Consider the following 17,948-nt stretch of genomic DNA (forward strand, 5'->3'; position numbering starts at 1 on the left):
CTGATGGTAAAATCTCATGTTCAGTCTCCCGGGAATCAATGTTCTTTTTTCTATTTAACACAGAGGACACAACTTATTACTTGATGGGTAGACAAGGTTCACCATATCAGGAACCTGTCCAATCATCTTTGCAGCAAGTGGGCTGCAAACACTGTACGGTCCAGTACCTACAGTCATCAATGCACATGTGAATTCTATTACTTGATCAACTAAACTGCTCATTTGTTTACTTCTCAAAAGGTTAATAGTGAATAGTGAAGTTCCACTTCTGTTGTACCTACACTTGGTAAATCCTTCCCACCTCATCTTGGTTCCATACTGGAAGTCTGTATAGCACACCAATGTTTGCACTGCAGACTAACTGCTACAGACACTGGATTTTCCTTCACAGCTCTCATGTTTTAACTATGTTTGAAGAACTGAGGTCAGTCATATCAACATGCTGACCCAAGAAGTGTGATCAAGTGTGAAGTGTGATAAGGTCAAGAAAGGCAAGCAAGAAGACAATCCCTTGATCACCCAGACTCTAAAATTGTTTACTTTTCAATAAGTACTGCAAGCCTGCATAGCACACCAGTGTTTGCACTGCTGACCAACTAGTGCAGCAACTTTTGGATGTCCCTTTATAGCTCTTATATGGCTATATCTGAAGAACTGAAGTCAGACAATTCAGCTTGCTGACCCAATAAGTCTGATCATTCTGGCCATTCCTCATTGATTAGTGCAAAAGTAGTTTGCGTATTTTAACACAATCTTGCCACCATTTAGTTTTCAAGATAAAACAAGGAGATCTGCAGGGGAGGAATGTTTGGAGAATATTCCAGACCTGTCGGAGAACTTTTTATTCCTCCTCATTCCTCAGTTCCTACACACATGCACTTTGGATTAGAAAATAATAAAACAACAAAATCTTGATGAAATAACACATTTTCAAAGGCTTTCACAAAATCAAATGGTATATAGCCAAGCAAAACTAAATCATGGCTGCTTATTAAGTTAGTATTACTGGTAGCTGCTTAATATGTTCCAAAACAGTTTTTTTTTTCAATTAACAATTTGCATCAGTTAATGATTTGAGCAATTATTGTTCAAAGATTTGGAATGGACTTGAATTAAAATAACCCAAGAAAAGACATTTCATATGAGAATTGTGATTGGTTAGAATGGACTACTATATTACTGATGAAAGCTAAGAAATGCACGAATACTAAATATTCATTACCCTGTTTTTATATTTACTTTGCCAGATTCATAGAAAAACATCTTATGTTTAACATTTAAATGGATGTTTACAACCACATACAATATTTTAATGTGATAATGTGCAGAGGTAAAGTAACCTTATATTCTGAAAACAGATTAAATCCCACCATAACATTGAGAACACAATGTAATATTCAGCTAGCAGGTACATAATTTTTATTCTGAGGTATTTTTCCTTTACAGTAGTCACGTTAAAATACTTTAGCATGCTTTTTTTTTTGTGTGTGAGGAAGATTTTTCTTTCACTGGGCTGTTAAAATGCCTAAACAGCATAGGGGTTACCATCTAAAAAAAATTGCTCCTTAATATTCCTTTTTATTCCTAATTCTTATTTACATGCCTGTTGCTGCCAATGTCCCTTCATCCTCTATTGTAATGCTGATACAAAACTAATGTTTTTTTTTATATCTGCAACTGCTGCAGTTGATTACTACCCAAACCTTGGAACAACCAAAAACTAAAGTGTCTGCCAGAGAGGGAAAATTTGGAGTGAAATTTAATGCACAGTCTCAATTATCAGTGCTTATGCTGTCCAAATCTGTCTTTTAGTTAAAGCTATCCATTAATATTTTCTATAAATACAAAAAATATTGTGATTGTAAATATTGTAACTAAAGTTAGGTTAGTAAAAATAAATGTGGCCATCTTTAGGAAAATATCTGGGGATGTAAAATGTGGGACATCAAATAAATGTATGAACAGAAAACACGTTCTATTTTTGCAGAATAATCCTTGGACAGTCATTGAATACATTACCTACCTAGCCAATATATTCCTACTTCCTTGTTTATGTATACAATAAACATACAAAGAACATTATAGTCATTACAATTAAACATACAGTTTGGTAGCTTTCAATATTTATTTATAATAATATTTACTATAGCTATTCTATAGATTTAAAGATATATATATATATATATATATATATATATATATATATATATACACACTGTATATACTGTATATATGCATATATATATATACAGTATATATATATATACAGTATATATATAGTGTATATATATATATATATATATATATATATATATATATATATATATATATATATATATATATGACATGAGTCTGTGTTTGCCCAGCCTGTTATTATTAAAGCTCTTTATAAAAGGTTATGAAATATTTAGCATAAAAAACATCTACAGTTTTTGGAGAAGATAAGTCTCTGCAGGCAATATAGAGAAAGAATATTTTCTGGCTGAGTGAGTTTATGTCGATTCATTTCAAACATTACTGCTGACCCCTCCTGCTGGTGCTGAGCACATTTAGAAAAGCATTAAGCATTTTCATTCCATAATATTCAAGCTTGCTTTAATACCAACAAGATATTGGCAATATGAGATTTATTTTTATTTTAAATACTTCATGAAACAAGCTTCTGAGATCATTACTGCTGGAATAAATCTGTGAGATGTGTTAGATTGAACAGAAACATAGTAACAAAAATTATTAAAGGGACAGTTTACTTGTTTTGTTTTTTTACTTCTTTTAAAAAAATAGATTACCTTTACTACCCATTTCCCAGCTTTGCACAACCAACATTGTTAAATTAATATACTTTATATCCTCTAAATTTGCCTGATTCAAGCAGCTTATTTTAGTGCATTTCATTAGATTTTTTTATAGCAACACAGTGCTAGTTCATGTGTCCAGTAGTATAGATAACATTGTGCTCAGTTATTTAGGAACCAGCACTAATTGGCTGAAATGCAATTTTGTAAAAAAACAAACAAAAAAAACTGAGATAAGGGGCAGTCTTGATGCATCTTAGCAGAGGCTTATATACAATTTAATCACAGAGGTAAAAAATATATTCATATAACAGTGTTTGTTATGCAAAACTGGGGAATAGGTAATAAATGGATTATCTATCTTTTTAAACAATAACAATTTTCAAGTAGAGTGTACCTTTAATACAAGTGAGAGAAAACACACCAACTCACAAATGGTTAGCATCTTCATAAATGATCACAAAATGTCATCTTTTAAATGTTTTTTTATTCACAACATAACTGTCTTTGATAAGTAAAAAATATTCTAAATCAGTATAAATGGAATTTTTAGTGCAAAATGATTTTATATCAGTCACAGATTTGATTTAAACAGGTTGTTGCTATTGTGCATTTCTAGAGTAGGGTTGGTTTAAAAGGACATAAAACACATTTTTTTTCTCTCCATGATTCAGATAGAAAATACAATTTTAAACAACATTTCAATTTACTTCTATTATCTAATTTGCTTCATTCTTTAGATATTCTTTGTTGAAGAAATAGCCGTGCACATGGGTGAGTCAATCACACAAGGCATCTATGTGCAGCCACCAATCAGCAGCTATTGAGCCTATTTAGATATGATTTTCAAAGATGCTGAAGCCGGCTGCCAAGAGAGTGAGACAGAGAGCTCTAAAGAGGGGGGATAGAGAGAGCAGAAGAGGGGGGGGGGGGGGGGGGGTAGAGAGAGGGAGAGAGAGACAGCAAAAGAGAGAGGGGGAGAGAGACAGCAAAAGAGAGGGGGGAGAGAGACAGCAAAAGAGAGGAGGGAGAGAGACAGCAAAAGAGAGGGGGGAGAGAGACAGCAAAAGAGAGGGGGGAGAGAGACAGCAAAAGAGAGGGGGGAGAGAGACAGCAAAAGAGAGGGGGGAAAGAGACAGCAAAAGAGAGGGGAGAGAGAGACAACAAAAGAGAGTGGGGAGAGAGACAGCAAAAGAGAGAGGGGGAGAGAGACAGCAAAAGAGAGGGGTCGAGAGACAGCAAAAGTGAGGGGGGAGAGAGACAGCAAAAGTGAGGGGGGAGAGAGACAGTAAAAGAGAGGGGGAGAGAGACAGCAAAAGAGAGGGGGGAGAGAGACAGCAAAAAAGAGGCGGGGAAGCACAAAAGAGGGGGGAGAGAGACAGCAAAAGAGAGGGGGAGAGAGACAGCAAAAGAAAGAGGGGGAGAGACAGCAAAAGAGAAGCGGGACAGAGAGAGCAAAAGAGAGGGGGGAGAGAGACAGCAAAAGAGAGGGGGGAGAGAGACAGCAAAAGAGAGGGGGAGAGAGACAGCAAAAGAGAGGGGGGAGAGAGCACAAAAGAGAGGGGAGAGAGAGACAGCAAAGGAGAGGGGGGAGAGAGAAAGCAAAAGAGAGGGAGAGAGAGCACAAAAGACAGGGGGGAGAGAGCACAAAAGAGAGGGGGGAGAGTGCACAAAAGAGAGGGGGGAGAGTGCACAAAAGAGAGGGGGGAGAGTGCACAAAAGAGAGGGGGGAGAGAGCGCAAAAGAGAGGGGGGAGAGAGCACAAAAGAGAGGGGGTAGAGAGCGCAAAAGAGAAGTGGGAGAGAGCGCAAAAGAGAGGGGGGAGAGAGCATTAATAGGCTCGCACGGAAACAGAGGCATCAGGGGCCATTCGGCCCTTGATAAATCGGCCCTTATAGTATTGAAAATATATCTACAATAGAATCATTCTGTCCCTGATAAAACATAACTTTTAATTGATACAGATAAAAAATATATTTTTTTTATTTATGAAAAACACTTAAACCCTCTGAAAAAGCATTTGGTGAAAGTGCATCAGGGGATGACCTAAAAGCATTATATATAAAATATAGTGCCAGATTAAGAGTGGAGTGCTAACATTTGCACGCAAGCGATTAGGGGTTTATTGTGGGTGTTTGTGCTCATCAGGTTTACCACTGGTATTACGAGTAGAAAGTAAATGCGACCACCTGAGCACAATAGTGATTTACGATAGAATGATTACCGGATCCTCAGAGCTCTGATTAACTGTTTCGTGAAACAAACAAAAAATGTCACAAAACATATCAAAAATACATTACAAAGTACAGTTACACTCATAATAACATCTTTTATATAAAAAAAATATTGCACACAAAGTTATAAAGGCTCAAAGATATAAGATCTTAGGTGTTAGAGAAAAAAAAGACAGTTTCTTACAGTTCCACAATAGAGGCAGGTAAAGGATATAACTTCGTAAACCTTGCAGAAGGATTAAAATAATTTCCTGTCTTAGACCATTCCCTAGAATCTACCTCAGAGACAGCATTTGGAATAGGAAAAACCTCAGGGGTTTTAGCAACAGTTTTAAAAACTGAATCTAAACGATAATCCTTAACCCCTAAAGTAAGTAAAACCTCTTTCAGAAGAGAATGGATATGTTCAACTTTAAATAAGAAAAAATGTCATGTTCAACATCAGAGGAGGATTCCTCATCATTAAAGGAACCCACCACCCCAAACAAACAATAGTATTCCTGGCCTCAGGAAACAAAGCACTAGTAGAAGGTTAATCCTAAACTGACCTTTTATGCTTACTTGAAAGCGGGAGAGCTGCCAACACTTTAGAAACTGCAGATTTGATTAGATTTTTCACACCTGGAGCAAAATCTGTAGAGCTCTCCTGTAAAGAACAAATAGGAGGAGCAGCAATACCCATAGAAGCAGCATAAGATTGGTATGATGCATTAACATATTTAAACATGAGTCGCATAAATAAGCTGGAGGAGAAACATTAGCTTTTTACAAAAAAAAAAACCTTAATATTGGTAGGAATATGTTCAGGGGACTCAGCTTTTAAGATATATTTAGGGACAGAATCAGAAAGCTCCACATAGCATTGAATTACAATAAAATATAAGCCCTTAAAAAGGCTCTTGAGGAATGGACAGCTTACCCCCTCCTAAAGAATCTATATAAAACTTAGAAAATCGTAGCATGCTAAGCTGAACTGAAAAATAACGAAGGGGACAAGTAAACTCAACATCCGAAGCCTGTATAAGGCTCAGCTGAATAGTAAGACACACAAGAAAACTCAACAGTTATAAAAGAGATAAGAGTGTCAAACCCAATGCGCATGTACCAGAGGGCATATGTGCGATAACCCGACATGCATCAGCTTACGTCTAGCGCAATTAGACTTTCACACAAATGATAACCTATTCCCCATAGAAGTCAATGGAGAAGAAAAAGTAGAAAAAAACACCTGACGCGCGCAAACACTATCGCATATTGTAATATGCGCATAACCCACATGATAATATGAATATTGCATAAATATGCTTTTACATGTTTTCATCTACCTAACTGCAAAGGGCTTCAATGCACTTATATATATACATATATAGACATCTATAAATACACACGTATACATATTTAGACATGTATATGTATGTATGTCCATGTTAAAGCCCTTTGCCTGCCTTTTTTTCCCAAACACCTGAGATCTCATATCTTTGAGCCTTTATAACTTTGTGCGCAATTTATTTAGTAAAATTAGATGGTGTTAATATGTGTGTGATTGTACTCTGCATTGTACTTTTGATGTGTTTATTGCCAACTTTTTAATTTTGCAAAACAGTTAACCAAAGCTCTGAGATTGCGGTAATGATTTTATCTTAAATCTTGATTGCACCCAACTTGTAATATGAGCGCAATTTAACCTGCGCGCAAACGATCGCAAATGCACAAGCACAATCTTTTGCGTGCCACTTGTAATCTAGCCTATGTATTTATTATGTTTGGTCTCTCCTTTTCAATTTAATTAGATTTTAGATTCACATCTACTTTAGATTTTGTATTTGTATCTGAATCATCCTGTTGCTCAATTATATTTGTCAAGCTTTCCAAATCAGTCCCAGGAATAGTATATCTGTTATCCTTATTTTTGCTCTCATTATTTTCAATAATAATAATTATTATTTTATTTAATAATATAATTTCATATATGTTCATGGATCTGGCCAACTTGATACATATTTTGAAATGCATCTTTATTATTTTCTTTTTTTCATGGAGTTTTTCCAGTTTCTAGTTCTATTTGTCAATTTTAGTTATTTTTAATCAATAATTTCATTGTTGATTGTTACTTATGAAATATGTTAATATGAACCTGGTATTTTATGTCTCTATCCTGAAAAAAAACTGTTTACATGATCATAATATTACTAATTTATTTTAATAAACCATAATATTTTTTATGAATAAAGAAAATATACATATCAAGCAAAGAAGAATGATTAATTCAAGTATGTTTAAAAATATTTAAATTATTATTAGTACTTTATTTAAATAAAATATAATTATTATTGGTGTTAGTGTCTGCTGAGTTGATTTATAGATTGGTGAATATAGTTTTTTGTACATATTAGGAAGAAAAAAAATCTAACTTTTTTCCAAACAACATTTTCAAATTGACCATAAGCAGTGTCCATAAATTATTTAATACAATTACTATTTATATGTTTAGCTTTCAAGAATATTGTTAAACTATTAACTATGAGGAATTATGATAAATGCTTTTTATAAATGTGCTTTCACAAAACATTTTGATCAAAGGCACATGAAACATTTATATCAAGGTCACAATATCACAATGCACATGAATGACACCACTTGACATCTGTCTGTTCTGTATATTGGTATTTGAATGAATACAATATAAACAATCTGATGCAATGTAATGCTTAGTTTATTTGAAGAACAAAAAACACTCATTGTTCACCCATAACCAGATCGTGCTGGTATTTCCAAAACTTACTTATAACATTCATACTTAGTAGAAACATTTTCAGATTTGTGCAAAGTACAAATGAATTGCTTTCATGTACAGTTTAGTTACATCAAATTCTGCTTTGTACAAAATGAAGTCCACCAGACAAACTGTGCTCAGATCTAAATGGATTTCACACATAAATCATTCCAAGTTATGCAATATTAAACCCATTCTTGCCTTCCGTATGGCACATTAACTATTGTATGTATATTTTACACTTGTACTCTTTATTTACATGTCATTTGTTCCACATCTGCTTAAAAAAAAATCACATTATTTTTTTACTGCCTAAAAGAAACAGGGTTTTAAATCAACTTTGCAACACAAATATGGAAACAAATGCATTAATATTTTTTTTTATAGTTTCTCAAATTCTCTTTCTGGTTATTGTGCTAAAAGAAATGCATAATATATTATACTTTTTTTTATTAAATGCATATTTCATGACACACTTTGTTGTGTAATATAATCATATTGCAATTTTCTGAAGAATAATTTTACCTTCCTCATTTCTATGTAGCATATAGGGACGCATAGCTGCCATACTGACATTTCTAAAACGCAAAAGTTAGTTAGAAGTTATGCAAATCTTACCACACACACAAAATGACTACAAATATTGTTTTGTATTTCTGAAATGTACGCTGGTTTTGATAAAAATTGTATTTATTTATTTTTTAACCCTTTTTTTTATTATTATTATTATTATTATTATTAATAATAATAATAATAATTAGTAAGTAGACATTTTAATGACATTCATTTTTTCCTTCAAGTTTTTTTTTTCCAACTTTGCAAGTGCAAAGTTTATTGGTAGCAATACTGTAAGAGTAATATTATTTCATGTGCTTTTAATAATGCTGACAATGTAACACAAAATAATGTCAACACATTTGTTAAAGGCAAAACACCAGTTTCTTTGAATAAGGTTAATTTTATGGCGCTTTTTATTCTGCTCAAAATGTGCTTTTAAAAAGGAGCTATTAATTCTCTGCTGTCAAGGAAAGATCTAATATGAGATGTTAAATATGCCAACAAGACAGTTTGATCATCAAAAACTGAAAAATCTGAAAAAGTATATGACTTACAACAGATTTTGTAGTCGTACAAAATGATGTATACAACTTTATATTTACAGTGGGGTATTCAATTCCTTTGTAAATAGAAGATACTCTTCTATTATTAATGTAAAAGGTCTAACAGCCAAACAGAACCCTCTTGTAATGAAATGGATCTTAAATATGTTTACATCAAATGTAAAAGAATTTGAAATATTATGTGAAATATTATGTGCTATGTCAGTCCTTTACTGATTTAGATCAACTTTAATATACAACTACACATTCACGAAGCAATGATTTGTTGTTTAGCAAATATGATGGTATTCTCCAAGAATCTGTATCAAAAACGAAAGCTTTAATCATGGATATAAAACATGATAAATTTTTGAGAGATTCTTTGGATTATGAATCTAACAAGGTTTATATTTGGAACAAAAAGCAAAGGTCTTTTTATAAAAAAGAGAATGATCAAAAGAGGTTCCCTAAAGAAAATAAGAAAAATAACAAACATAGAAATCGTAATAAGGGCAATAAATCTAAGAAAGTGACCTTTAATGATAGTGAGGTAGAATCCTCTGGGGAATATTCCACCTCAGGGGATGAAACTGATACAACAGAGAGGGTTATTGCACAGAATATAACACAAGGTGGGAATGTACCAACTAATTTCAGTCCACAAGTAAATGTTTCAGATAGTGGACATTTGAGAGATACTGCCAATTCAGAAATAACACAGGTTTTTTCCAGACCCCAAAGAGAATCAGGAGGGGGGGGAGGAACAAAAACAGAAAAAGGAATTTTGAAGGACAAGGGATTACCACCCCGGAGGGGGAGATCCCAAACGAAATACAATTAAATTCTGTAATTAACCTGTCTTCACAGGAACTTAGTGAAGTGGATTTAAAGGTACTCAGCTATGGTTTGAGTTTTGTTCCAGCTGAGAATTTTAACCTTTTCCAAACACTAGTCGATGTGAATAGACTAATCAGAAACCTCACATTAAAGAAACACTTCAATAAGAACGAAGAGACGAATCAATTTGAGTTTACTAGTAGTGATACACAACAATCTACAACACATACATCGCTCACATTTCAGGAATACAGCGACATACAGTCTTTAGAAATGTTATTTGAAGAGGGCTCCATGAATGTTAACCCACATGACGATACACAAAGGGATAGGGGTCCTTCTCTATCACTACCTTCCAGATTTTACCCCATTCAATCTAGAGGTACTATTCTGGAAAAATTTCAGAAGAGAGTGGAAACAGATTTAACGCAATTGGCATATACTGTTCAGAAGAAAAAGCATTGTAACCTCACCAAATTAGAGTCTGTTGCACTCAAAAATTTACAACAGAATGAGAAGTTGGTCATCCGCTCAGCGGATAAGGGGGGGTCTGTGGTAGTGATGGACAAATAATTTTTTGTACAGGAATCATTACGCCAGCTCACAGACCCCACACAATACCAAATTCTTGAGTTTAACCCCTCCAGTCGTTTCAAATATGAAATTAGTCATTTAATTGATGACTAATTAATTGAACCCAAGGTTCATAAATCCTTGGTAGAGGTGAAGGGCAGACCCATCATCAGTGGGATAGGCTCTTTAATAGAGCCGTTATCCAAATGGTTGGATGAAATTTTGCAACCACTGGTGGTGAAGCTGCCCAGCCACCTCTATGACACTAAACAGTTGTTGACGGAGATGGAACGGATACAGTGGCATAATGAGTATGGATGGCTCACAATAGATGTCACCTCACTGTATTCGTCCATCCCCCACAACAAGGGTTTGGAAGCACTAAGTTTTTCCCTGGAGAGATACACAACGTATGAACAAGGATTTCGTTCTTACATATAACAAGTTACCCATTTCTTGCTCACACATAACATGTTTCTCTTTGAAGGTGTCCATTACCTGCAGAGATGTGGGACAGCTATGGTGGCCAAGTTTGCCCCCTCCTATGCCAACCTATTTATGGGTTGGTGGGAGCTGTCCCGCATCTATGCATGTGATGGACACTGGAAAGAGAGAATTGTTTATTATAAACGCTACATAGATGACCTGTTGGTCATCTGGAAAGGTAGTGAGACAGAAGCATCTGATTTTGTCAATGTTTTAAACAACAATGACATGGGTATAAAATTTACATATGATTTCCATCCAGAGAGTATTAACTATTTGGATGTGAACTTGTCAGGCACTGACCAAGGACGAATTGTAACCAGGATTTATAGGAAACCCATAGCGGGAAATTCTCTTCTCCATGCCCAGAGCAGCCATCCCAAAAGGGTATTTAGGTCTGTCCTCAATGGGCAGTTTATAAGGCTTAAAAGGAACTGTACTTTAAACACAGAATTTGAAAGACAGGCTCTGGATTTGGAGAGGAGATTTCTCACTAAGGGTTACAAACAAAAGGAGATTACAGCATCTAGAGAGAGAATTGCAGGGATAGACAGGAAGGATCTACTAAAGACAAAAAAGAAAACTGATATGAAATTTGAAGGTGTGACATTCATAACACAGTATAGCCAACAATATCATAACATCTGCAATATATTAAGGAAACATTTTCCAATGCTTAAGGCGGATGACGGGCTAGCTAATGTTATACCCAAAGGCTGCAGATACGCCTTTAGAAAAGGGAAAAGTATAGGTAATATTTTAGCACCCACTCAGTTGAGGCCAGATACACATACTCAAACCTCATCATGGTTAAGATACAAGGGCACATACAGGTGCAGTTACACACAGTGCACAGCGTGCATGTACTTACAACAAGGTAATGGCTTTTCCAGCACAGCGACAGGAGAGCAATTTGAACATCTATCTTGTCTAAATTGCAGAACCTCTTATGCAGTGTATCTCCTGACTTGTACTGAATGTGAAATTCAATACACAGGACTCACGACGAGAGAAACAAGGGAAAGAATAAGGGAACACCTTACGAACATAAAAGCAGGCAAATTGACCACACCGCTAGTGCGGCATTTCAAGGAGTGGCACAATAGTAGTCCCCAATTCTTGAAATGGACCTTAGTTGAATTGGTGAGATGTAAATCAAGAGGAGGAGATAGAGATAAATTATTGTCTAAAAGGGAGGCATACTGGATACACAGACTAAAAACAAGGATCCCTTATGGATTAAATTCAGAGTTTGATCTCATTAATTTTTGGGAGTAATAATCCTTTGGCCTGTGTATCCAGCATCCTGAAGATGCTATTATCTTTGCATCATTATTTCAGTCTTTTTAACTAGGACGACCCCTTTTCAATCCCTGTGTCACTGAGAAGAAAGTGACTTGATAAGTGAGATTGAGAATCCCATACATTTTAAACATGGTTTATAACCTTTTTTTCTTCCATGAATCCCCTTGGATTGGATTAAATCCTCTATATATGTTTTCACATTAATTGGGAAGTGATCAAATTTGGGGCATGAAACTTAGGTTATAATAAGGGAATGGAATAGACTTACACTTTCTTTTCCTTTCCTTTTGTGTATTGGCAATTGCATTTGTAATATCGCTTTTCTGTATATTTGTATCTATTTTGCAATGTCAACAAATGTATCAGAAAGTTGCAAATATGGTTATATGCATTATGAACTTTTATATATATACATATTTGTTGTTTCATACTGTTAATGTAGGTATATGGGTCATTTTGAGCAAAATTTAGTGAGTTTTACGGTCTTTAATCATTGTTTGGTCCAAGTTAGTATTAAACTTACTATGTGTCCATATATGCAATAAAGAGTTTAGACCTTAAAAGGTGTTTTTTGTTCCACCCCAGGTAAAAGAAGGGTGTTACTATTTTTAACCTATTAGCTGGCTTTAATTGATATTTAAGGATCATTAAGGCAAGTGACTGCAGCTACGATTACGGCCCTTGGAGCCGAAACGCGTCAGCAAGCAGTCCCTGGGGTGGAACATACACCTCTCACTTGTCTATGGAATGAAATGTGTTCAGCGATGAACTTTTAATGTTTTCTTCAATAAAGTTTTTGCAACATCTATTAGCTACCAGTGCATCCTTGAATCCCTCTATTGCTACACATTTTAAGAGCCAGGCAATAGTATTTGTTTACAGATAAATAAATCTAAAATATTAAACCGCAGGTAACATTTTAGGAGCCATGGTGACCAGTGTTTGTCAGACTCTGACTAATTAGTGTTGCCTGCTCTCCACAAAACTACAGGATGACTAGTAACTTGGGAAAGAAGAAGGTGAGGTTGTGAAAAGACATCAGATTAGGTACTATAGTCCTATTTTTGTTCTTCCTTCCCCAAATCTGGTCTCAGACACTTGGTAAAAACTCTCATTTTGTGTAAACGTTACATTTGCCTCATAAAGTTATGCTTTATTTTAGACCTATTTTTACGTTATGTTTTCATATTCAGCTACATTCTTGTTGAAAAATATAGATGTAGAATCTAAAATTTCAGGAAGGTGAATGAATTTTAATTTTTTTTTGCAAAAAAACAATTTATAAGTTATTGGCCTGTTGAAAAAACAACATATGATTTGTGTTAGTAATTCACAGACAAGCCACTGAATGGGTGTTTATACGACATGACTATAAACAAATGAAAATGGCTTCAGCATAGGTGTGAGAAATTATTCAGAAAGATGCTAAAGATCGTATCACTGCTTCACCATCTAAAGAGAAACTAATATGTGAAATTGTTAACGTGATCAGTAGTGACCAGAAAAAGGTTGGAGATTTAAATAAATTGTTTCTGCTGTTTACACAAAAGATGAACTAAGTGTAGAGACGTTAAAACTAAACAGAATAGAATTTCCATTCCATTAATCAAAACTTGCTTGAGTTTTTATGTCAAAAAGAAGCTTTATATAATTAAATGGACATAAAACCCCAAATTTGTCTTTCTCGATTGAGATAGAACATTCAATTTTAAACAACTTTCCAATTTACTTTTTTTTTAATCAAATTTTCTTTGTTTTCTTGTTATCCTTTGGTGAAAAGCAGGAAGGTAAATTCAGGAGTGTGCACGTGTCTGCAGAACTATATGGAAGCAGATTTGCAACAATTTTATACATTAGAAAAAGCACTAAATGGCCGCACTATTTCCTGTCATGTTGCACTCCAGACATGTGCACTCTACCTATCTAGATATCTCTTCAACAAAGAATAACATGACAATGACGCACATTTTGAACTTTTTAAACATTGTATTCTCTATCTGAATCATGAAAGAAAAAATGTTGTGTTTCACGAAAGCTGCAGGTCCAAGTATAATAAATCCAAGAATTCTAAGGGAACTTAGATCTGTAATAAACAAACCTATACTTTATTTTTCCAAAACTTAATGTCTTCACGTATGGCTTAACAGAACTAGTGTAAAAAGTGCTTAAAAGTGAAACGGAACTCACCCAAACTACTAATGAGAATCTGACATTAATGGTGAGGAAGCACCTAGAACAGATCTGAAAATGACTGTGTGCAAAAATAAGTAAGAGGCAGGATGGTTTATGAGGAAATAAATAAGTGCTAAGGTAAATTTGAAAAATAGGGCGATGGGTTTTGCTGAAATAAGGAACGGTTGAAGGATAATTGTACTAAAGGGATAAGTGGCACTTCTGAGAGATTGGTTATTTTAATTACCTTTATTAGTGACATAGATGAAGGGTAAGAGCTATGTTTTCATTTTTGCTGATGACACTAAATTATGCCAGATACCTGCAAACTAGGGTTTGTCACAGCGGCTGTGTTTTCCTGAACAGTTATGAGTTACTCATGCTGCAGGGTTTGTACGCAGCAGTCCTATTCATGTGCTGCTCACAGGTACAATATGTTTTTACTTTGCAAACCCTGCAGCATGTGCAACTCATAACAGTCCAGATAAACATGGCCACTGTGGCAACTCAACCGTTAACGCTTATATTTTTCTGCAATAATTATTTGAGAGCATCATCCCATCATTGTGCTGCTAAGGGTGTTTTGCCTGTGTTGGATATCAATTTCTCTGTCTTCAATAGTTTTTCAAATTTAAAAATCAGTATCCCCAACACAGTCACAAAGTAAAGTTCTTCCATCTGGAGACACCTTACAGGGTACTATAACTTATTTAATTTCATTTTCTAAGATATTACACAATCTTAGTGAATCTATGTCAGTGTTAACAAAATATCCAGAAACATGATAAAAATGAACCTGAGCAAACACATATTCCCACGGGTCTCATGCTTCTATTCAAGAACTGATTATGGGCCAGATTATGAGTGGAGCGCAAAATTGCGCTTATGCGAGCGTGATATTTGCGATCCTCTCAGTAATACCGACGCATGCAAATGTGCACTGGTATTACAGGTTAAACACAATGCAAACGTGAACTCACACTTCCATAGGCTCCAATGGGAGCCTCGTTCTCATGCCATGAGACACGGCAGAGAACCTAGCACAGCGAAGGGGGTAAGTCACGCAGTGATGGGCAGCAAAGTGTAAATATTATTATTTATTATCGGTTATTTGTAGAGCGCCAACTGTGGCTAGCCTTGTCTGCAGACTCAAGCCCATGTTGGCTCCTCCAGCTAAGGCAAATGGTGGGTGGAGTTTGGCTATTGAAAAACATGCAGCATGCAAGATGTTATTTTATTTTAAAAACATTATGTCTTGGCTGATATGCTTTTCTATAGAAACACAGCAGGCATGTCTTGTAATTTCAAGGGGTTTACTGTCCCTTTAACCAGTGGTTATTTTAATTGTTTACTACACTTGTATTTGGTGACATCACTTCTACCATCTAGACATAATAGATACCTGTGACTGCAATCAGCAGTTGTTTACAAACAGAATACAACAGAAGTTATATATTATTGTGAAGGGGACCCTAGATAAGATCCTACTTAGTCTAATGAAAAATCCAGCCAAGCTCAGGAGGGTCGTGGTAGAAACGTCTGCTCTCTTTCTGCTTCATCTTAAGATGAAAGCTAATTTGTTTTGACTCAGTAGAACTCATGGTCTGATTTCAGTAACTGGAATTTTTAGTTTCCAGCTCTCTAGTAATAGTTTTTTTCAAGAAAAGGTATCATAGAAGACAAAACTACTTTTATATCCCCTGCAAATTAATGCAAAGTATTCCTGATGATTCAGGTATATTAGAAACGTAAACACAAGCCATAGCAGCATATTTATCAAGCTTCGTATGACTCCATAACTTGTCCACCTGCTCTGAGGCCGCGGACAGAAATCAACCCAATCGAATATGATCGGGTTGATTGACACCCCCTGCTAGCGGCCGATTGACTACGAATCTGCAGGGGGTGGCATTGCACCAGCAGTTCACAAGAACTGCTGGTGCAATGACAAATGCCAACAGCGTATGTTGTCGGCATTCATCGATGTGCGGCGGACATGATACGCTACTTTGTATCATGTCCGTTCGCAAATTGATAAATAGGCCCCATAGTTTCTTTTCTGGTTAGATAAAAACAATTTCATAATTACAAAGATTAAATCAGTCTCAGACAAGATATAAAGAAACAAAGCCAATGATCTACAAATCCCATCTTATTGCTGAGTTTCAGCAAATTTTCTGTGCTAATTGCTCTACCATTTGACATTTGGTAATGTTCAGTTTGTTCTCATTATTGCATTAGCCGGTCCCTGGACACCTATATTTGTTGCTGGTCATTAATGTTATGTTGCTTCCGTGGGCACTGAATAGTTGTAAGATTTGGCAGCAATAAATAAAATCCTTTTGACAATACCATTTCAGAATATTTACTTGATTATTACATTTTCTTCCTGTGGATTTGCAGTGCACTTTTTACCAGTATAAATACATGAGATCATTCAAATTTTATGCCACATACTTCTTTCATTGTTTGACTATTCCTGGCACAATTAGATATTGTACACTGTTGGCAGTAAGCCATTCTAGTATACCAATAAAGTTGTATTTTAAGTAAACTACATTTATACATACACAGTGTAAAAAACATTTTTTTCATTAAATGTTCACTTAGATTTACTAGCAGATAAAATTATAAGCACCTGTGCAAATAAAGTGTCATTGAAACACATAGCCTTGTTATATGTTACTGTATTTTATATATTAACTTAAAGGGACATGGTACTCAAAAATTATCAAATCAAAATTAGAATAATTCAAAATGTATCACATGGGGGGGCAGGGTTGGTTGTCTTCTTAAAAAAATGATATTCAAATTGATATATCCAACCTATTCTATAGAAGTTATTCCTCTAAGGCAGTAAGTAATATATACCTAGATATTATTTACACTTCCTGTTAGTTTCACTATAATTAAGGTATACAAAGCCGATCCCATAACATTTAACATAAGGGCTCTTTATATAATTACCTTTTCTCTCTATAGAAGCTAGCACTGCAGCTACCTATTGGCTGTAGCTCTCTGTATCTATAGCGGAAGCATCAGCAGTGGGCATGTGAGAAGGAGAATGAGAAGGGTAAGTATATTTCAAAGACGTTTGGTTATGTAAAATTTCTTATATGATTTTATCTCCTTTACAGCTTTTCATAGGTAAGAAAATAAAGAGCATTTATGTTAAATATTATAGGACCATTATTTTGTCCCTGTTTGAAAACATAAAAATGAACATGTTTTTCTTCTGCTTTTTCATTAACATTACAGACATTTTTTGAGTACAATATCCCTTGAAATATCATACAAAACTACTAGCAAGTTGCCATCTTGTAAACTTAGAAAGTGTCTGCTAATACAAGTTTACTTAAGTATTGCTGGATTTCTCCCATTTGCATTCTTCTAAGTTATACGCCAGTAGTTTAGGTTAAATAAGGTCATTTATAAAGCACAGAAGCAGAATAAAATGAATAAAGGCTAAATAATGTTTAAATTACACCTTATTTAAGAATGACCTATGAATAGCACATGTTAAGTGAAGAGCTGTCCAGATGACCCCTAAAATAAATAATCAAATAAGATGCTTAAAATGCCAAAAAAAAAAAAATTAAAATAAAATGTATCACAAAATTATAACAGCAAACATTTGGTGCATAGTTGCCACTTTTCCATCAAAAACATTTAG

General features: G+C 34.9%; 1 protein-coding gene across 2 annotated transcripts in view; it reads right to left on the reverse strand.

Moving 5' to 3' along the window:
* Positions 1-7,724: 7,724 nt before the first annotated feature.
* SH3RF3 (SH3 domain containing ring finger 3) overlaps positions 7,725-17,948 on the reverse strand; it is an 899,869-nt gene continuing 889,645 nt past the window's right edge. For both annotated transcript variants that reach the window (XM_053707609.1, XM_053707610.1), the window contains one exon: positions 7,725-17,948. This exon is cut by the window's right edge and continues 692 nt beyond it. The gene's annotated coding sequence lies outside the window, so the exon portion shown is untranslated.

The sequence above is a fragment of the Bombina bombina genome, chromosome 3 (assembly GCF_027579735.1).
Source record: "Bombina bombina isolate aBomBom1 chromosome 3, aBomBom1.pri, whole genome shotgun sequence".
Classification (NCBI taxonomy): Eukaryota; Metazoa; Chordata; class Amphibia; order Anura; family Bombinatoridae; genus Bombina; species Bombina bombina.